The sequence below is a fragment of the Heterodontus francisci genome, chromosome 34 (genome assembly GCF_036365525.1).
Source record: "Heterodontus francisci isolate sHetFra1 chromosome 34, sHetFra1.hap1, whole genome shotgun sequence".
Taxonomy (NCBI): Eukaryota; Metazoa; Chordata; class Chondrichthyes; order Heterodontiformes; family Heterodontidae; genus Heterodontus; species Heterodontus francisci.
The window spans coordinates 46,916,500-46,939,127 of NC_090404.1; the positions used below are offsets into that span (position 1 = coordinate 46,916,500).

At 47.5% G+C, this 22,628-nt stretch overlaps 6 non-coding genes across 6 annotated transcripts; all 6 read left to right on the top strand.

Annotated features, from left to right (window-relative positions):
• The first annotated feature begins 4,256 nt into the window (after nucleotides 1-4,256).
• Nucleotides 4,257-4,328, top strand: trnad-guc (transfer RNA aspartic acid (anticodon GUC)). The gene has a single exon. It is a non-coding gene; the product is annotated as a tRNA-Asp (tRNA).
• A 6,586-nt stretch (nucleotides 4,329-10,914) lies between these two features.
• Nucleotides 10,915-10,986, top strand: trnad-guc (transfer RNA aspartic acid (anticodon GUC)). Its single transcript has one exon. It is a non-coding gene; the product is annotated as a tRNA-Asp (tRNA).
• A 1,592-nt stretch (nucleotides 10,987-12,578) lies between these two features.
• trnad-guc (transfer RNA aspartic acid (anticodon GUC)) lies at nucleotides 12,579-12,650 on the top strand. The gene has a single exon. It is a non-coding gene; the product is annotated as a tRNA-Asp (tRNA).
• Nucleotides 12,651-15,906: 3,256 nt separating this feature from the next.
• trnad-guc (transfer RNA aspartic acid (anticodon GUC)) lies at nucleotides 15,907-15,978 on the top strand. Its single transcript has one exon. It is a non-coding gene; the product is annotated as a tRNA-Asp (tRNA).
• Nucleotides 15,979-17,571: 1,593 nt separating this feature from the next.
• On the top strand, nucleotides 17,572-17,643 carry trnad-guc (transfer RNA aspartic acid (anticodon GUC)). The gene has a single exon. It is a non-coding gene; the product is annotated as a tRNA-Asp (tRNA).
• Nucleotides 17,644-22,556: 4,913 nt separating this feature from the next.
• Nucleotides 22,557-22,628, top strand: trnad-guc (transfer RNA aspartic acid (anticodon GUC)). The gene has a single exon. It is a non-coding gene; the product is annotated as a tRNA-Asp (tRNA).

The following is a 22,628-nucleotide window of genomic DNA, read 5'->3' on the forward strand; positions in this document are numbered from 1 at the left end:
GTATTCGAGTGATCAGCCCTCGGCCCTGATTTTTTTTTAAATTCCCTTGCAGCATCCTGCCATTCTCTCTTGAATGTTAACATTCAATCTGAAAGCACACGACTTTCAGTCAGCTCACACAGCAACATGCTGCCTAAACTAATCCTTCTTTCCTTGTACGTCTGCTTCGAATGCGAATCACCTTATCTTCTTGTCCTCTGGTTAACCCTTCCCTCCTGCCACAAAAAAGCTTTCTCGCTCAAAACAGTCCTTGTTTGGAACACCAAGATCAAAACGTCTGTGAGCACGAGAGAACAACGCCCATCTTGCACTTTTGCACACCGTGTACCTGAAGTCATCCACGGCGAGCCCATGGTGCCAATCCTTCTCGATACCCACACGAAGGATTTCTTTCTAAAGTGTGGTGTCGGGAAAGGGGAAAAGAATAATGCAGCGTGGGCCAAAACATTGAACTCCAAATATTTTGTATATCGTGCTTGCTTCTGTTGCAAAGCCAGGCAAAGAGAGAAAAACAAACAAGTAAAGAAAGAAAGAAACAAACAAACAAACAAGCAAAAAAAATCATATGCGTTTCCTGCTTGCCTGTAGTGGCCGATGATGTGCAATATCAAGCCCGCAAAAGTGCGAATCCGCCGTCCAGATCTCTGCAGCTGTCACAGGACTGAACTGGATGAAAGTGTTGAATGTCTGCCATCACAGAGAGGAGGCAAATCACTGTGCAATGTAACATCAATGATGTGGGATGAGGGATAAAATTGAATTGATTGAGTCAAGAGCTTTAGCGGTGGTACTGCGTCGGCTGCCTGGCTCCAAAGTAGAAGCCTAAATGGTGATGGAAACGTGCCCCCCTCCAAGCTGACACAACATCTATGAAGCCCAAAGGTAGCTGGCAATCTCTGGCAAACTGTAGAAAACGTTTCAGTGTGCTTCCTCGTTAGTATAGTGGTGAGTACCCCGCCTCTCACGCGGGAGACCGCTGTTCAATTCCCCGACGGGGAGGCGTGAGTGTTGCTGATGCCACCCAGAGCGGGAAGGGAAAACTTTTTGAATTCCAAATCGCTTTGCACTGCCGCATGGAGACTCTCATCCACAACACGTACGCGGCCCGCCACCCGTTTTATCAAAACTATCAACAGCAAACATGTTCCACACATCCGCCTATCACAATCACCGCACAACATCCGCTCTTTACTCATCAGACTGGCCACTTTCTCTTCTTTGCATTCACAAAGCGGCTCATTCAAAATGCACTAAACACATTTTCCTTGGCACATTTCATTGCTTCATTAAACCGCGACGCTTTCTACAACCAACATGCTTTATAAGCCACGACGCAACACATTTCACTACATCTTTCACGCGGCAGCAACACCATTGCGTTCATAGTCTGACAGCAAAATAACCCTCTAGCAGCCACACACCACCACCTGTTCAAGGCAGATAGACAATCTGAGGAGGAAGGTCACACACCTTGTACGCCATCAAACTTCAGCAAGGGCCACCTGGACGGAAAGAAGTGAAAGGTGGCAAAGGTTAATAACCTCGAATGGCTCAGTAACAAGCGCAACGAGACAAGGTGCTCAGAGGCACTGAAGAAAGTGTTGGGAATGCGACATGCCCAATACACATAGCCTGTGCGATCCCTTTGCAAGAGCTACTCAACGTATTCGAGTGATCAGCCCTCGGCCCTGATTTTTTTTTTTAATTCCCTTGCAGCATCCTGCCATTCTCTCTTGAATGTTAACATTCAATCTGAAAGCACACGACTTTCAGTCAGCTCACACAACAACATGCTGCCTAAACTAATCCTTCTTTCCTTGTACGTCTGCTTCGAATGCGAATCACCTTATCTTCTTGTCCTCTGGTTAACCCTTCCCTCCTGCCACAAAAAAGCTTGCTCGCTCAAAACAGTCCTTGTTTGGAACACCAAGATCAAAACTTCTGTGAGCACGATAGAACAACGCCCATCTTGCACTTTTGCACACCGTGTACCTGAAGTCATCCACGGCGAGCCCATGGTGCCAATCCTTCTCGATACCCACACGAAGGATTTCTTTCTAAAGTGTGGTGTCGGGAAAGGGGAAAAGAATAATGCAGCGTGGGCCAAAACATTGAACTCCAAGTATTTTGCATATTGTGCTTGCTTCTGTTGCAAAGCCAGGAAAAGAGAGAAAAACAAACAAGTAAAGAAAGAAAGAAACAAACAAGCAAACAAGCAAAAAAAAATCATATGCGTTTCCTGCTTGCCTGTAGTGGCCGATGATGTGCAATATTAAGCCCGCAAAGGTGCGAATCCGCCGTCCAGATCTCTGCAGCTGTCACAGGACTGAACTGGATGAAAGTGTTGAATGTATGCCATCACAGAGAGGAGGCAAATCACTGTGCGATGTAACATCAATGATGTGGGATGAGGGATAAAATTGAATTGATTGAGTCAAGAGCTTTAGCGGTGGTACTGCGTCGGCTGCCTGGCTCCAAAGTAGAAGCCTAAATGGTGATGGAAACGTGCCCCCTCCAAGCTGACACAACATCTATGAAGCCCAAAGGTCGCTGGCAATCTCTGGCAAACTGTAGAAAGCGTCTCTGTGTGCTTCCTCGTTAGTATAGTGGTGAGTATCCCTGCCTGTCACGCGGGCGACCGGGGTTTAATTCCCCGACGGGTAGGCGTGAGTGATGCTGAGGCCACCCGAGAGCGGGAAGAGAAAACTTTTTGAATTCCAAATCGCTTTGCACTGCCGCATGGAGACTCTCATCCACAACACGTACGCGGCCCTCCACCCGTTTTATCAAAACTATCAACAGCAAACAAGTTCCACACATCCGCCTATCACAATCACCGCACAACATCCGCTCTTTACTCATCAGACTGGCCACTTTCTCTTGTTTGCATTCACAAAGCGGCTCATTCAAAATGCACTAAACACATTTTCCTTGGCACATTTCATTGCTTCATTAAACCGCGACGCTTTCTACAACCAACATGCTTTATAAGCCACGACGCAACACATTTCACTACATCTTTCACGCGGCAGCAACACCATTGCGTTCATAGTCTGACAGCAAAATAACCCTCTAGCAGCCACACACCACCACCTGTTCAAGGCAGATAGACAATCTGAGGAGGAAGGTCACACACCTTGTACGCCATCAAACTTCAGCAAGGGCCACCTGGACGGAAAGAAGTGAAAGGTGGCAAAGGTTAATAACCTCGAATGGCTCAGTAACAAGCGCAACGAGACAAGGTGCTCAGAGGCACTGAAGAAAGTGTTGGGAATGCTACATGCCCAATACACATAGCCTGTGCGATCCCTTTGCAAGAGCTACTCAACGTATTCGAGTGATCAGCCCTCGGCCCTGATTTTTTTTTAATTCCCTTGCAGCATCCTGCCATTCTCTCTTGAATGTTAACATTCAATCTGAAAGCACACGACTTTCAGTCAGCTCACACAACAACATGCTGCCTAAACTAATCCTTCTTTCCTTGTACGTCTGCTTCGAATGCGAATCACCTTATCTTCTTGTCCTCTGGTTAACCCTTCCCTCCTGCCACAAAAAAGCTTTCTCGCTCAAAACAGTCCTTGTTTGGAACACCAAGATCAAAACTTCTGTGAGCACGAGAGAACAACGCCCATCTTGCACTTTTGCACACCGTGTACCTGAAGTCATCCACGGCGAGCCCATGGTGCCAATCCTTCTCGATACCCACACGAAGGATTTCTTTCTAAAGTGTGGTGTCGGGAAAGGGGAAAAGAATAATGCAGCGTGGGCCAAAACATTGAACTCCAAGTATTTTGCATATCGTGCTTGCTTCTGTTGCAAAGTCAGGAAAAGAGAGAAAAACAAACAAGTAAAGAAAGAAAGAAACAAACAAGCAAACAAGCAAAAAAAAACCATATGCGTTTCCTGCTTGCCTGCAGTGGCCGATGATGTGCAATATCAAGCCCGCAAAAGTGCGAATCCGCCGTCCAGATCTCTGCAGCTGTCACAGGACTGAACTGGATGAAAGTGTTGAATGTATGCCATCACAGAGAGGAGGCAAATCACTGTGCGATGTAACATCAATGATGTGGGATGAGGGATACAATTGAATTGATTGAGTCAAGAGCTTTAGCGGTGGTACTGCGTCGGCTGCCTGGCTCCAAAGGAGAAGCCTAAATGGTGATGGAAACGTGCCCCCTCCAAGCTGACACAACATCTCTGAAGCCCAAAGGTGGCTGGCAATCTCTGGCAAACTGTCGGAATTTTTTCTGTGTGCTTCCTCGTTAGTATAGTGGTGAGTATCCCCGCCTGTCACGCGGGAGACCGGGGTTCAATTCCCCGACGGAGAGGCGTGAACGTTGATGAGGCCTCCCGAGAGCTGTGAGGGGAAACTTTTTGAATTCCAAATCGCTTTGCACTGCCGCATGGAGACTCTCATCCACAACACGTCCGCGGCCCGCCACCCGTTTTATCAAAACTATCAACAGCAAACATGTTCCACACATCCGCCTATCACAATCACCGCACAACATCCGCTCTTTACTCATCAGACTGGCCACTTTCTCTTCTTTGCATTCTCAAAGCGGCTCATTCAAAATGCACTAAACACATTTTCCTTGGCACATTTCATTGCTTCTTTAAACCGCGACGCTTTCTACAACCAACATGCTTTATAAGCCACGACGCAACACATTTCACTACATCTTTCACGCGGCAGCAACACCATTGCGTTCATAGTCTGACAGCAAAATGACCCTCCAGCAGCCACACACCACCACCTGTTCAAGGCAGATAGATAATCTGAGGAGGAAGGTCACACACCTTGTACGCCATCAAACTTCAGCAAGGGCCATCTGGACGGAAAGAAGTGAAAGGTGGCAAAGGTTAATAACCTCGAATGGCTCAGTAACAAGCGCAACGAGACAAGGTGCTCAGAGGCACTGAAGAAAGTGTTGGGAATGCTACATGCCCAATACACATAGCCTGTGCGATCCCTTTGCAAGAGCTACTCAACGTATTCGAGTGATCAGCCCTCGGCCCTGATTTCTTTTTAATTCCCTTGCAGCATCCTGCCATTCTCTCTTGAATGTTAACATTCAATCTGAAAGCACACGACTTTCAGTCAGCTCACACAACAACATGCTGCCTAAACTAATCCTTCTTTCCTTGTACGTCTGCTTCGAATGCGAATCACCTTATCTTCTTGTCCTCTGGTTAACCCTTCCCTCCTGCCACAAAAAAGCTTTCTCGCTCAAAACAGTCCTTGTTTGGAACACCAAGATCAAAACCTCTGTGAGCACGAGAGAACAACGCCCATCTTGCTCTTTTGCACACCGTGTACCTGAAGTCATCCACGGCGAGCCCATGGTGCCAATCCTTCTCGATACCCACACGAAGGATTTCTTTCTAAAGTGTGGTGTCGGGAAAAGGGAAAAGAATAATGCAGCGTGGGCCAAAACATTGAACTCCAAGTATTTTGCACATCGTGCTTGCTTCTGTTGCAAAGCCAGGAAAAGAGAGAAAAACAAACAAGTCAAGAAGGAAAGAAACAAACAAGCAAACAAGCAAAAAAAAACCATATGCGTTTCCTGCTTGCCTGTGGTGGCCGATGATGTGCAATATCAAGCCCGCAAAAGTGCGAATCCGCCGTCCAGATCTCTGCAGCTGTCACAGGACTGAACTGGATGAAAGTGTTGAATGTATGCCATCACAGAGAGGAGGCAAATCACTGTGCGATGTAACATCAATGATGTGGGATGAGGGATAAAATTGAATTGATTGAGTCAAGAGCTTTAGCGGTGGTACTGCGTCGGCTGCCTGGCTCCAAAGTAGAAGCCTAAATGGTGATGGAAACGTGCCCCCTCCAAGCTGACACAACATCTCTGAAGCCCAAAGGTGGCTGGCAATCTCTGGCAAACTGTAGGAAGCTTTTCTGTGTGCTTCCTCGTTAGTATAGTGGTGAGTATCCCCGCATGTCACGCGGGAGACCGGGGTTCAATTCGCCGAAGGGGAGGCGTGAGCGTTGCTGAGGCCACCCGAGAGCTGTTAGGGGAAACTTTTTGAATTCCAAATCGCTTTGCACTGCCGCATGGAGACTCTCATCCACAACACGGACGCGGCCCGCCACCCGTTTTATCAAAACTATCAACAGCAAACATGTTCCACACATCCGCCTATCACAATCACCGCACAACATCCGCTCTTGACTCATCAGACTGGCCACTTTCTCTTCTTTGCATTCTCAAAGCGGCTCATTCAAAATGCACTAAACACATTTTCCTTGGCACATTTCATTGCTTCATTAAACCGCGACGCTTTCTACAACCAACATGCTTTATAAGCCACGACGCAACACATTTCATTACATCTTTCACGCGGCAGCAACACCATTGCGTTCATAGTCTGACAGCAAAATGACCCTCCAGCAGCCACACACCACCACCTGTTCAAGGCAGATAGACAATCTGAGGAGGAAGGTCACACACCTTGTACGCCATCAAACTTCAGCAAGGGCCACCTGGACGGAAAGAAGTGAAAGGTGGCAAAGGTTAATAACCTCGAATGGCTCAGTAACAAGCGCAACGAGACAAGGTGCTCAGAGGCACTGAAGAAAGTGTTGGGAATGCTACATGCCCAATACACATAGCCTGTGCGATCCCTTTGCAAGAGCTACTCAACGTATTCGAGTGATCAGCCCTCGGCCCTGATTTCTTTTTAATTCCCTTGCAGCATCCTGCCATTCTCTCTTGAATGTTAACATTCAATCTGAAAGCACACGACTTTCAGTCAGCTCACACAACAACATGCTGCCTAAACTAATCCTTCTTTCCTTGTACGTCTGCTTCGAATGCGAATCACCTTATCTTCTTGTCCTCTGGTTAACCCTTCCCTCCTGCCACAAAAAAGCTTTCTCGCTCAAAACAGTCCTTGTTTGGAACACCAAGATCAAAACTTCTGTGAACACGAGAGAACAACGCCCATCTTGCACTTTTGCACACCGTGTACCTGAAGTCATCCACGGCGAGCCCATGGTGCCAATCCTTCTCGATACCCACACGAAGGATTTCTTTCTAAAGTGTGGTGTCGGGAAACGGGAAAAGAATAATGCAGCGTGGGCCAAAACATTGAACTCCAAGTATTTTGCATATCGTGCTTGCTTCTGTTGCAAAGCCAGGAAAAGAGAGAAAAACAAACAAGTAAAGAAAGAAAGAAAGAAACAAGCAAACAAGCAAAAAAAAAAACCATATGCGTTTCCTGCTTGCCTGTAGTGGCCGATGATGTGCAATATCAAGCCCGCAAAAGTGCGAATCCGCCGTCCAGATCTCTGCAGCTGTCACAGGACTGAACTGGATGAAAGTGTTGAATGTATGCCATCACAGAGAGGAGGCAAATCACTGTGCGATGTAACATCAATGATGTGGGATGAGGGATAAAATTGAATTGATTGAGTCAAGAGCTTTAGCGGTGGTACTGCGTCGGCTGCCTGGCTCCAAAGTAGAAGCCTAAATGGTGATGGAAACGTGCCCCCTCCAAGCTGACACAACATCTCTGAAGCCCAAAGGTGGCTGCCAATCTCTGGCAAACTGTCGGAAACCTTTCAGTGTGCTTCCTCGTTAGTATAGTGGTGAGTATCCCCGCCTGTCACGCGGGAGACCGGGGTTCAATTCGCCGAAGGGGAGGCGTGAGCGTTGCTGAGGCCACTCGAGAGCTGTTAGGGGAAACTTTTTGAATTCCAAATCGCTTTGCACTGCCGCATGGAGACTCTCATCCACAACACGGACGCGGCCCGCCACCCGTTTTATCAAAACTATCAACAGCAAACATGTTCCACACATCCGCCTATCACAATCACCGCACAACATCCGCTCTTGACTCATCAGACTGGCCACTTTCTCTTCTTTGCATTCTCAAAGCGGCTCATTCAAAATGCACTAAACACATTTTCCTTGGCACATTTCATTGCTTCATTAAACCGCGACGCTTTCTACAACCAACATGCTTTATAAGCCACGACGCAACACATTTCATTACATCTTTCACGCGGCAGCAACACCATTGCGTTCATAGTCTGACAGCAAAATGACCCTCCAGCAGCCACACACCACCACCTGTTCAAGGCAGATAGACAATCTGAGGAGGAAGGTCACACACCTTGTACGCCATCAAACTTCAGCAAGGGCCACCTGGACGGAAAGAAGTGAAAGGTGGCAAAGGTTAATAACCTCGAATGGCTCAGTAACAAGCGCAACGAGACAAGGTGCTCAGAGGCACTGAAGAAAGTGTTGGGAATGCTACATGCCCAATACACATAGCCTGTGCGATCCCTTTGCAAGAGCTACTCAACGTATTCGAGTGATCAGCCCTCGGCCCTGATTTCTTTTTAATTCCCTTGCAGCATCCTGCCATTCTCTCCTGAATGTTAACATTCAATCTGAAAGCACACGACTTTCAGTCAGCTCACACAACAACATGCTGCCTAAACTAATCCTTCTTTCCTTGTACGTCTGCTTCGAATGCGAATCACCTTATCTTCTTGTCCTCTGGTTAACCCTTCCCTCCTGCCACAAAAAAGCTTTCTCGCTCAAAACAGTCCTTGTTTGGAACACCAAGATCAAAACTTCTGTGAGCACGAGAGAACAACGCCCATCTTGCACTTTTGCACACCGTGTACCTGAAGTCATCCACGGCGAGCCCATGGTGCCAATCCTTCTCGATACCCACACGAAGGATTTCTTTCTAAAGTGTGGTGTCGGGAAAGGGGAAAAGAATAATGCAGCGTGGGCCAAAACATTGAACTCCAAGTATTTTGCATATCGTGCTTGCTTCTGTTGCAAAGCCAGGAAAAGAGAGAAAAACAAACAAGTAAAGAAAGAAAGAAACAAATAAGCAAACAAGCAAAAAAAAATCATATGCGTTTCCTGCTTGCCTGTAGTGGCCGATGATGTGCAATATCAAGCCCGCAAAAGTGCGAATCCGCCGTCCAGATCTCTGCAGCTGTCAGAGGACTGAACTGGATGAAAGTTTTGAATGTATGCCATCACAGAGAGGAGGCAAATCACTGTGCGATGTAACATCAATGATGTGGGATGAGGGATAAAATTGAATTGATTGAGTCAAGAGCTTTAGCGGTGGTACTGCGTCGGCTGCCTGGCTCCAAAGTAGAAGCCGAAATGGTGATGGAAACGTGCCCCCTCCAAGCTGACACAACATCTATGAAGCCCAAAGGTGGCTGGCAATCTCTGGCAAACTGTAGGAAGCGTCACTGTGTGCTTCCTCGTTAGTATAGTGGTGAGTATCCCTGCCTATCACGCGGGAGACCGGGGTTCAATTCCCCGACGGGGTAGCGTGAGCGTTGCTGAGGCCATTCGAGAGCTGGTAGGGGAAACTATTTGAATTCCAAATCGCTTTGCACTGCCGCATGGAGACTCTCATCCACAACAGGTACGCGGCCCGCCACCCGTTTTATCAAAACTATCAACAGCAAACATGTTCCACACATCCGCCTATCACAATCACCGCACAACAACCGCTCTTTGCTCATCAGACTGGCCACTTTCTCTTCTTTGCATTCACAAAGCGGCTCATTCAAAATGCACTAAGCACATTTTCCTTGGCACATTTCATTGCTTCATTAAACCGCGACGCTTTCTACAACCAACATGCTTTATAAGCCACGACGCAACACATTTCACTACATCTTTCACGCGGCAGCAACACCATTGCGTTCATAGTCTGACAGCAAAATGACCCTCTAGCAGCCACACACCACCACCTGTTCAAGGCAGATAGACAATCTGAGGAGGAAGGTCACACACCTTGGACGCCATCAAACTTCAGTAAGGGCCACCTGGACGGAAAGAAGTGAAAGGTGGCAAAGGTTAATAACCTCGAATGGCTCAGTAACAAGCGCAACGAGACAAGGTGCTCAGAGGCACTGAAGAAAGTGTTGGGAATGCTACATGCCCAATACACATAGCCTGTGCGATCCCTTTGCAAGAGCTACTCAACGTATTCGAGTGATCAGCCCTCGGCCCTGATTTTTTTTTAATTCCCTTGCAGCATCCTGCCATTCTCTCTTGAATGTTAACATTCAATCTGAAAGCACACGACTTTCAGTCAGCTCACACAACAACATGCTGCCTAAACTAATCCTTCTTTCCTTGTACGTCTGCTTCGAATGCGAATCACCTTATCTTCTTGTCCTCTGGTTAACCCTTCCCTCCTGCCACAAAAAAGCTTTCTCGCTCAAAACAGTCCTTGTTTGGAACACCAAGATCAAAACTTCTGTGAGCACGAGAGAGCAACGCCGATCTTGCACTTTTGCACACCGTGTACCTGAAGTCATCCACGGCGAGCCCATGGTGCCAATCCTTCTCGATACCCACACGAAGGATTTCTTTCTAAAGTGTGGTGTCGGGAAACGGGAAAAGAATAATGCAGCGTGGGCCAAAACATTGAACTCCAAGTATTTTGCATATCGTGCTTGCTTCTGTTGCAAAGCCAGGAAAAGAGAGAAAAACAAACAAGTAAAGAAAGAAAGAAACAAATAAGCAAACAAGCAAAAAAAAATCATATGCGTTTCCTGCTTGCCTGTAGTGGCCTATGATGTGCAATATCAAGCCCGCAAAAGTGCGAATCCGCCGTCCAGATCTCTGCAGCTGTCACAGGACTGAACTGGATGAAAGTGTTGAATGTATGCCATCACAGAGAGGAGGCAAATCACTGTGCGATGTAACATCAATGATGTGGGATGAGGGATAAAATTGAATTGATTGAGTCAAGAGCTTTAGCGGTGGTACTGCGTCGGCTGCCTGGCTCCAAAGTAGAAGCCTAAATGGTGATGGAAACGTGCCCCCTCCAAGCTGACACAACATCTCTGAAGCCCAAAGGTGGCTGGCAATCTCTGGCAAACTGTAGGAAGCTTTTCTGTGTGCTTCCTCGTTAGTATAGTGGTGAGTATCCCCGCCTGTCACGCGGGAGACCGGGGTTCAATTCCCCGACGGGGAGGCGTGAGCGTTGCTGAGGCCACCCGAGAGCTGTTAGGGGAAACTATTTGAATTCCAAATCGCTTTGCACTGCCGCATGGAGACTCTCATCCACAACAGGTACGCGGCCCGCCACCCGTTTTATCAAAACTATCAACAGCAAACATGTTCCACACATCCGCCTATCACAATCACCGCACAACAACCGCTCTTTGCTCATCAGACTGGCCACTTTCTCTTCTTTGCATTCACAAAGCGGCTCATTCAAAATGCACTAAGCACATTTTCCTTGGCACATTTCATTGCTTCATTAAACCGCGACGCTTTCTACAACCAACATGCTTTATAAGCCACGACGCAACACATTTCACTACATCTTTCACGCGGCAGCAACACCATTGCGTTCATAGTCTGACAGCAAAATGACCCTCTAGCAGCCACACACCACCACCTGTTCAAGGCAGATAGACAATCTGAGGAGGAAGGTCACACACCTTGGACGCCATCAAACTTCAGTAAGGGCCACCTGGACGGAAAGAAGTGAAAGGTGGCAAAGGTTAATAACCTCGAATGGCTCAGTAACAAGCGCAACGAGACAAGGTGCTCAGAGGCACTGAAGAAAGTGTTGGGAATGCTACATGCCCAATACACATAGCCTGTGCGATCCCTTTGCAAGAGCTACTCAACGTATTCGAGTGATCAGCCCTCGGCACTGATTTTTTTTTAATTCCCTTGCAGCATCCTGCCATTCTCTCTTGAATGTTAACATTCAATCTGAAAGCACACGACTTTCAGTCAGCTCACACAACAACATGCTGCCTAAACTAATCCTTCTTTCCTTGTACGTCTGCTTCGAATGCGAATCACCTTATCTTCTTGTCCTCTGGTTAACCCTTCCCTCCTGCCACAAAAAAGCTTTCTCGCTCAAAACAGTCCTTGTTTGGAACACCAAGATCAAAACTTCTGTGAGCACGAGAGAGCAACGCCGATCTTGCACTTTTGCACACCGTGCACCTGAAGTCATCCACGGCGAGCCCATGGTGCCAATCCTTCTCGATACCCACACGAAGGATTTCTTTCTAAAGTGTGGTGTCGGGAAACGGGAAAAGAATAATGCAGCGTGGGCCAAAACATTGAACTCCAAGTATTTTGCATATCGTGCTTGCTTCTGTTGCAAAGCCAGGAAAAGAGAGAAAAACAAACAAGTAAAGAAAGAAAGAAACAAATAAGCAAACAAGCAAAAAAAAATCATATGCGTTTCCTGCTTGCCTGTAGTGGCCGATGATGTGCAATATCAAGCCCGCAAAAGTGCGAATCCGCCGTCCAGATCTCTGCAGCTGTCACAGGACTGAACTGGATGAAAGTGTTGAATGTATGCCATCACAGAGAGGAGGCAAATCACTGTGCGATGTAACATCAATGATGTGGGATGAGGGATAAAATTGAATTGATTGAGTCAAGAGCTTTAGCGGTGGTACTGCGTCGGCTGCCTGGCTCCAAAGTAGAAGCCTAAATGGTGATGGAAACGTGCCCCCTCCAAGCTGACACAACATCTCTGAAGCCCAAAGGTGGCTGGCAATCTCTGGCAAACTGTAGGAAGCTTTTCTGTGTGCTTCCTCGTTAGTATAGTGGTGAGTATCCCCGCCTGTCACGCGGGAGACCGGGGTTCAATTCCCCGACGGGGAGGCGTGAGCGTTGCTGAGGCCACCCGAGAGCTGTTAGGGGAAACTTTTTGAATTCCAAATCGCTTTGCACTGCCGCAGGGAGACTCTCATCCACAACACGGACGCGGCCCGCCACCCGTTTTATCAAAACTATCAACAGCAAACATGTTCCACACATCCGCCTATCACAATCACCGCACAACATCCGCTCTTGACTCATCAGACTGGCCACTTTCTCTTCTTTGCATTCACAAAGCGGCTCATTCAAAATGCACTAAACACATTTTCCTTGGCACATTTCATTGCTTCATTAAACCGCGACGCTTTCTACAACCAACATGCTTTATAAGCCACGACGCAACACATTTCACTACATCTTTCACGCGGCAGCAACACCATTGCGTTCATAGTCTGACAGCAAAATGACCCTCCAGCAGCCACACACCACCACCTGTTCAAGGCAGATAGACAATCTGAGGAGGAAGGTCACACACCTTGTACGCCATCAAACTTCAGCAAGGGCCACCTGGACGGAAAGAAGTGAAAGGTGGCAAAGGTTAATAACCTCGAATGGCTCAGTAACAAGCGCAACGAGACAAGGTGCTCAGAGGCACTGAAGAAAGTGTTGGGAATGCTACATGCCCAATACACATAGCCTGTGCGATCCCTTTGCAAGAGCTACTCAACGTATTCGAGTGATCAGCCCTCGGCCCTGATTTCTTTTTAATTCCCTTGCAGCATCCTGCCATTCTCTCTTGAATGTTAACATTCAATCTGAAAGCACACGACTTTCAGTCAGCTCACACAACAACATGCTGCCTAAACTAATCCTTCTTTCCTTGTACGTCTGCTTCGAATGCGAATCACCTTATCTTCTTGTCCTCTGGTTAACCCTTCCCTCCTGCCACAAAAAAGCTTTCTCGCTCAAAACAGTCCTTGTTTGGAACACCAAGATCAAAACTTCTGTGAGCACGAGAGAACAACGCCGATCTTGCACTCTTGCACACCGTGTACCTGAAGTCATCCACGGCGAGCCCATGGTGCCAATCCTTCTCGATACCCACACGAAGGATTTCTTTCTAAAGTGTGGTGTCTGGAAAGGGGAAAAGAATAATGCAGCGTGGGCCAAAACATTGAACTCCAAGTATTTTGCATATCGTGCTTGCTTCTGTTGCAAAGTCAGGAAAAGAGAGAAAAACAAACAAGTAAGGAAAGAAAGAAACAAACAAGCAAACAAGCAAAAAAAAACCATATGCATTTCCTGCTTGCCTGCAGTGGCCGATGATGTGCAATATCAAGCCCGCAAAAGTGCGAATCCGCCGTCCAGATCTCTGCAGCTGTCACAGGACTGAACTGGATGAAAGTGTTGAATGTATGCCATCACAGAGAGGAGGCAAATCACTGTGCGATGTAACATCAATGATGTGGGATGAGGGATACAATTGAATTGATTGAGTCAAGAGCTTTAGCGGTGGTACTGCGTCGGCTGCCTGGCTCCAAAGTAGAAGCCTAAATGGTGATGGAAACGTGCCCCCTCCAAGCTGACACAACATCTCTGAAGCCCAAAGGTGGCTGGCAATCTCTGGCAAACTGTAGGCAGCTTTTCTGTGTGCTTCCTCGTTAGTATAGTAGTGAGTATCCCCGCCTGTCACGCGGGAGACCGGGGTTCAATTCGCCGAAGGGGAGGCGTGAGCGTTGCTGCGGCCACCCGAGAGCTGTTAGGGGAAACTTTTTGAATTCCAAATCGCTTTGCACTGCCGCATGGAGACTCTCATCCACAACAGGTACGCGGCCCGCTACCCGTTTTATCAAAACTATCAACAGCAAACATGTTCCACACATCCGCCTATCACAATCACGCACAACAACCGCTCTTTGCTCATCAGACAGGCCACTTTCTCTTCTTTGCATTCACAAAGCGGCTCATTCAAAATGCACTAAACACATTTTCCTTGGCACATTTCATTGCTTCATTAAACCGCGACGCTTTCTACAACCAACATGCTTTATAAGCCACGACGCAACACATTTCATTACATCTTTCACGCGGCAGCAACACCATTGCGTTCATAGTCTGACAGCAAAATGACCCTCCAGCAGCCACACACCACCACCTGTTCAAGGCAGATAGACAATCTGAGGAGGAAGGTCACACACCTTGTACGCCATCAAACTTCAGCAAGGGCCACCTGGACGGAAAGAAGTGAAAGGTGGCAAAGGTTAATAACCTCGAATGGCTCAGTAACAAGCGCAACGAGACAAGGTGCTCAGAGGCACTGAAGAAAGTGTTGGGAATGCTACATGCCCAATACACATAGCCTGTGCGATCCCTTTGCAAGAGCTACACAACGTATTCGAGTGATCAGCCCTCGGCCCTGATTTCTTTTTAATTCCCTTGCAGCATCCTGCCATTCTCTCTTGAATGTTAACATTCAATCTGAAAGCACACGACTTTCAGTCAGCTCACACAACAACATGCTGCCTAAACTAATCCTTCTTTCCTTGTACGTCTGCTTCGAATGCGAATCAACTTATCTTCTTGTCCTCTGGTTAACCCTTCCCTCCTGCCACAAAAAAGCTTTCTCGCTCAAAACAGTCCTTGTTTGGAACACCAAGATCAAAACTTCTGTGAGCACGAGAGAACAACGCCCATCTTGCTCTTTTGCACACCGTGCACCTGAAGTCATCCACGGCGAGCCCATGGTGCCAATCCTTCTCGATACCCACACGAAGGATTTCTTTCTAAAGTGTGGTGTCGGGAAAGGGGAAAAGAATAATGCAGCGTGGGCCAAAACATTGAACTCCAAGTATTTTGCATATCGTGCTTGCTTCTGTTGCAAAGCCAGGAAAAGAGAGAAAAACAAACAAGTAAAGAGAGAAAGAAACAAACAAGCAAACAAGCAAAAAAAAAACAGTATGCGTTTCCTGCTTGCCTGTAGTGGCCGATGATGTGCAATATCAAGCCCGCAAAAGTGCGAATCCGCCGTCCAGATCTCTGCAGCTGTCACAGGACTGAACTGGATGAAAGTGTTGAATGTATGCCATCACAGAGAGGAGGCAAATCACTGTGCGATGTAACATCAATGATGTGGGATGAGGGATAAAATTGAATTGATTGAGTCAAGAGCTTTAGCGGTGGTACTGCGTCGGCTGCCTGGCTCCAAAGTAGAAGCCGAAATGGTGATGGAAACGTGCCCCCTCCAAGCTGACACAACATCTCTGAAGCCCAAAGGTGGCTGGCAATCTCTGGCAAACTGTAGGAAGCTTTTCTGTGTGCTTCTTCGTTAGTATAGTGGTGAGTATTCCCGCCTGTCACGCGGGAGACCGGGGTTCAATTCCCCGACGGGGAGGCGTGAGCGTTGCTGATGGCACCCGAGAGCTGTTAGGGGAACCTTTTTGAATTCCAAATCGCTTTGCACTGCCGCATGGAGACTCTCATCCACAACACGTACACGGCCCGCCACCCGTTTTATCAAAACTATCAACAGCAAACATGTTCCACACATCCGCCTATCACAATCACCGCACAACATCCGCTCTTTACTCATCAGACTGGCCACTTTCTCTTCTTTGCATTCTCAAAGCGGCTCATTCAAAATGCACTAAACACATTTTCCTTGGCACATTTCATTGCTTCATTAAACCGTGACGCTTTCTACAACCAACATGCTTTATAAGCCACGACGCAACACATTTCACTACATCTTTCACACGGCAGCAACACCATTGCGTTCATCGTCTGACAGCAAAATGACCCTCCAGCAGCCACACACCACCACCTGTTCAAGGCAGATAGACAATCTGAGGAGGAAGGTCACACACCTTGTACGCCATCAAACTTCAGCAAGGGCCACCTGGACGGAAAGAAGTGAAAGGTGGCAAAGGTTAATAACCTCGAATGGCTCAGTAACAAGCGCAACGAGACAAGGTGCTCAGAGGCACTGAAGAAAGTGTTGGGAATGCTACATGCCCAATGCACATAGCCTGTGCGATCCCTTTGCAAGAGCTACTCAACGTATTCGAGTGATCAGCCCTCGGCCCTGATTTTTTTTTAAATTCCCTTGCAGCATCCTGCCATTCTCTCTTGAATGTTAACATTCAATCTGAAAGCACACGACTTTCAGTCAGCTCACACAACAACATGCTGCCTAAACTAATCCTTCTTTCCTTGTACGTCTGCTTCGAATGCGAATCACCTTATCTTCTTGTCCTCTGGTTAACCCTTCCCTCCTGCCACAAAAAAGCTTTCTCGCTCAAAACAGTCCTTGTTTGGAACACCAAGATCAAAACTTCTGTGAGCACGAGAGAACAACGCCCATCTTGCTCTTTTGCACACCGTGTACCTGAAGTCATCCACGGCGAGCCCATGGTGCCAATCCTTCTCGATACCCACACGAAGGATTTCTTTCTAAAGTGTGGTGTCGGGAAAGGGGAAAAGAATAATGCAGCGTGGGCCAAAACATTGAACTCCAAGTATTTTGCATATCGTGCTTGCTTCTGTTGCAAAGCCAGGAAAAGAGAGAAAAACAAACAAGTAAAGAGAGAAAGAAACAAACAAGCAAACAAGCAAAAAAAAACCGTATGCGTTTCCTGCTTGCCTGTAGTGGCCGATGATGTGCAATATCAAGCCCGCAAAAGTGCGAATCCGCCGTCCAGATCTCTGCAGCTGTCAATGGACTGAACTGGATGAAAGTGTTGAATGTATGCCATCACAGAGAGGAGGCAAATCACTGTGCGATGTAACATCAATGATGTGGGATGAGGGATAAAATTGAATTGATTGAGTCAAGAGCTTTAGCGGTGGTACTGCGTCGGCTGCCTGGCTCCAAAGTAGAAGCCGAAATGGTGATGGAAACGTGCCCCCTCCAAGCTGACACAACATCTCTGAAGCCCAAAGGTGGCTGGCAATCTCTGGCAAACTGTAGGAAGCTTTTCTGTGTGCTTCTTCGTTAGTATAGTGGTGAGTATCCCCGCCTGTCACGCGGGAGACCGGGGTTCAATTCCCCGACGGGGAGGCGTGAGCGTTGCTGAGGCCACCCGAGAGCTGTTAGGGGAAACTTTTTGAATTCCAAATCGCTTTGCACTGCCGCATGGAGACTCTCATCCACAACACGTACGCGGCCCGCCACCCGTTTTATCAAAACTATCAACAGCAAATATGTTCCACACATCCGCCTATCACAATCACCGCACAACATCCGCTCTTTACTCATCAGACTGGCCACTTTCTCTTCTTTGCATTCTCAAAGCGGCTCATTCAAAATGCACTAAACACATTTTCCTTGGCACATTTCATTGCTTCATTAAACCGCGACGCTTTCTACAACCAACATGCTTTATAAGCCACGACGCAACACATTTCACTACATCTTTCACACGGCAGCAACACCATTGCGTTCATCGTCTGACAGCAAAATGACCCTCCAGCAGCCACACACCACCACCTGTTCAAGGCAGATAGACAATCTGAGGAGGAAGGTCACACACCTTGTACGCCATCAAACTTCAGCAAGGGCCACCTGGACGGAAAGAAGTGAAAGGTGGCAAAGGTTAATAACCTCGAATGGCTCAGTAACAAGCGCAACGAGACAAGGTGCTCAGAGGCACTGAAGAAAGTGTTGGGAATGCTACATGCCCAATGCACATAGCCTGTGCGATCCCTTTGCAAGAGCTACTCAACGTATTCGAGTGATCAGCCCTCGGCCCTGATTTTTTTTTAAATTCCCTTGCAGCATCCTGCCATTCTCTCTTGAATGTTAACATTCAATCTGAAAGCACACGACTTTCAGTCAGCTCACACAACAACATGCTGCCTAAACTAATCCTTCTTTCCTTGTCCGTCTGCTTCGAATGCGAATCACCTTATCTTCTTGTCCTCTGGTTAACCCTTCCCTCCTGCCACAAAAAAGCTTTCTCGCTCAAAACAGTCCTTGTTTGGAACACCAAGATCAAAACTTCTGTGAGCACGATAGAACAACGCCCATCTTGCACTTTTGCAGACCGTGTACCTGAAGACATCCACGGCGAGCCCATGGTGCCAATCCTTCTCGATACCCACACGAAGGATTTCTTTCTAAAGTGTGGTGTCGGGAAAGGGGAAAAGAATAATGCAGCGTGGGCCAAAACATTGAACTCCAAGTATTTTGCATATCGTGCTTGCTTCTGTTGCAAAGCCAGGAAAAGAGAGAAAAACAAACAAGTAAAGAAAGAAACAAACAAACAAGCAAAAAAAAATCATATGCGTTTCCTGCTTGCCTGTAGTGGCCGATGATGTGCAATATCAAGCCCGCAAAAGTGCGAATCCGCCGTTCAGATCTCTGCAGCTGTCACAGGACTGAACTGGATGAAAGTGTTGAATGTATGCCATCACAGAGAGGAGGGAAATCACTGTGCGATTTAACATCAATGATGTGGGATGAGGGAAAAATTGAATTGATTGAGTCAAGAGCTTTAGCGGTGGTACTGCGTCGGCTGCCTGGCTCCAAAGTAGAAGCCTAAATGGTGATGGAAACGTGCCCCCTCCAAGCTGACACAACATCTATGAAGCCCAAAGGTGGCTGGCAATCTCTAGAAAACTGTCGGAAGTCTTACTGTGTGCTTCCTCGTTAATATAGTGGTGAGTATCCCCGCCTGTCACGCGGGAGACCGCTGTTCAATTCCCAGACGGGGAGGCGTGAGCGTTGCTGAGGCCACCCGAGAGCTGTTAGGGGAAACTTTTTGAATTCCAAATCGCTTAGCAGTGCCGCATGGAGACTCTCATCCACAACACGTACGCGGCCCGCCACCCGTTTTATCAAAACTATCAGCAGCAAACATGTTCCACACATCCGCCTATCACAATCACCGCACAACATCCGCTCTTTAATCATCAGACTGGCCACTTTCTCTTCTTTGCATTCACAAAGCGGCTCATTCAAAATGCACTAAACACATTTTCCTTGGCACATTCATTGCTTCATTAAACCGCGACGCTTTCTACAACCAACATGCTTTCTAAGCCACGATGCAACACATTTCACTACATCTTTCACGTGGCAGCAACACCATTGCGTTCATAGTCTGACAGCAAAATAGCCCTCTAGCAGCCACACACCACCACCTGTTCAAGGCAGATAGACAATCTGAGGAGGAAGGTCACACACCTTGGACGCCATCAAACTTCAGCAAAGGCACCTGGACGGAAAGAAGTGAAAGGTGGCAAAGGTTAATAACCTCGAATGGCTCAGTAACAAGCGCAACGAGACAAGGTGCTCAGAGGCACTGAAGAAAGTGTTGGGAATGCTACATGCCCAATACACATAGCCTGTGCGATCCCTTTGCAAGAGCTACTCAACGTATTCGAGTGATCAGCCCTCGGCCCTGATTTTTTTTAAATTCCCTTGCAGCATCCTGCCATTCTCTCTTGAATGTTAACATTCAATCTGAAAGCACACGGCTTTCAGTCAGCTCACACAACAACATGCTGCCTAAACTAATCCTTCTTTCCTTGTACGTCTGCTTCGAATGCGAATCACCTTATCTTCTTGTCCTCTGGTTAACCCTTCCCTCCTGCCACAAAAAAGCTTTCTCGCTCAAAACAGTCCTTGTTTGGAACACCAAGATCAAAACTTCTGTGAGCACGAGAGAACAACGCCCATCTTGCACTTTTGCACACCGTGTACCTGAAGTCATCCACGGCGAGCCCATGGTGCCAATACTTCTCGATACCCACACGAAGGATTTCTTTCTAAAGTGTGGTGTCGGGAAAGGGGAAAAGAATAATGCAGCGTGGGCCAAAACATTGAACTCCAAGTATTTTGCATATCGTGCTTGCTTCTGTTGCAAAGCCAGGAAAAGAGAGAAAAACAAACAAGTAAAGAAAGAAAGAAACAAACAAGCAAACAAGCAAAAAAAAAACATATGCGTTTCCTGCTTGCCTGTAGTGGCCGATGATGTGCAATATCAAGCCCGCAATAGTGCGAGTCCGCCGTCCAGATCTCTGCAGCTGTCACAGGACTGAACTGGATGAAAGTGTTGAATGGATGTCATCACAGAGAGGAGGCAAATCACTGTGCGATGTAACATCAATGATGTGGGATGAGGGATAAAATTGAATTGATTGAGTCCAGAGCTTTAGCGGTGGTACTGCGTCGGCTGCCTGGCTCCAAAGTAGAAGCCTAAATGGTGATGGAAACGTGCCCCCTCCAAGCTGACACAACATCTCTGAAGCCCAAAGGTGGCTGGCAATCTCTGGAAAACTGTCGGAAGTCTTTCTGTGTGCTTCCTCGTTAATATAGTGGTGAGTATCCCCGTCTGTCACGCGGGGGACCGCTGTTCAATTCCCCGACGGGGAGGCGTGAGCGTTGCTGAGGCCACCCGAGAGCTGTCAGGGGAAACTTTTTGAATTCCAAATCGCTTTGCACTGCCGCATGGAGACTCTCATCCACAACACGTACGCGGCCCGCCACCCGTTTTATCAAAACGATCAACAGCAAACATGTTCCACACATCCGCCTATCACAATCACCGCACAACATCCGCTCTTTAATCATCAGACTGGCCACTTTCTCTTCTTTGCATTCACAAAGCGGCTCATTCAAAATGAACTAAACATATTTTCCTTGGCACATTTCATTGCTTCATTTAACCGCGACGCTTTCTACAACCAACATGCTTTATAAGCCACGACGCAACACATTTCACTACATCTTTCACGCGGCAGTAACACCATTGCGTTCATAGTCTGACAGCAAAATGACCCTCTAGCAGCCACACACCACCACCTGTTCAAGGCAGATAGACAATCTGAGGAGGAAGGTCACACACCTTGTACGCCATCAAACTTCAGTAAGGGCCACCTGGACGGAAAGAAGTGAAAGGTGGCAAAGGTTAATAACCTCGAATGGCTCAGTAACAAGCGCAACGAGACAAGGTGCTCAGAGGCACTGAAGAAAGTGTTGGGAATGCTACATGCCCAATACACATAGCCTGTGCGATCCCTTTGCAAGAGCTACTCAACGTATTCGAGTGATCAGCCCTCGGCCCTGATTTTTTTTTTAATTCCCTTGCAGCATCCTGCCATTCTCTCTTGAATGTTAACATTCAGTCTGAAAGCACACGACTTTCAGTCAGCTCACACAACAACATGCTGCCTAAACTAATCCTTCTTGCCTTGTACGTCTGCTTCGAATGCGAATCACCTTATCTTCTTGTCCTCTGGTTAACCCTTCCCTCCTGCCACAAAAAAGCTTGCTCGCTCAAAACAGTCCTTGTTTGGAACACCAAGATCAAACCTTCTGTGAGCATGAGAGAACAACGCCCATCTTGCACTTTTGCACACCGTGTACCTGAAGACATCCACGGCGAGCCCATGGTGCCAATCCTTCTCGATACCCACACGAAGGATTTCTCTCTAAAGTGTGGTGTCGGGAAAGGGGAAAAGAATAATGCAGCGTGGGCCAAAACATTGAACTCCAAGTATTTTGCATATCGTGCTTGCTTCTGTTGCAAAGCCAGGAAAAGAGAGAAAAACAAACAAGTAAAGAAAGAAAGAAAGAAACAAGCAAACAAGCAAAAAAAAAAACCATATGCGTTTCCTGCTTGCCTGTAGTGGCCGATGATGTGCAATATCAAGCCCGCAAAAGTGCGAATCCGCCGTCCAGATCTCTGCAGCTGTCACAGGACTGAACTGGATGAAAGTGTTGAATGTATGCCATCACAGAGAGGAGGCAAATCACTGTGCGATGTAACATCAATGATGTTGGATGAGGGATAAAATTGAATTGATTGAGTCAAGAGCTTTAGCGGTGGTACTGCGTCGGCTGCCTGGCTCCAAAGTAGAAGCCTAAATGGTGATGGAAACGTGCCCCCTCCAAGCTGACACAACATCTCTGAAGCCCAAAGGTGGCTGGCAATCTCTGGCAAACTGTAGGAAGCCTTTCTGTGTGCTTCCTCGTTAGTATAGTGGTGAGTATCCCCGCCTGTCTCGCGGGAGACCGGGGTTCAATTCCCCGACGGGGAG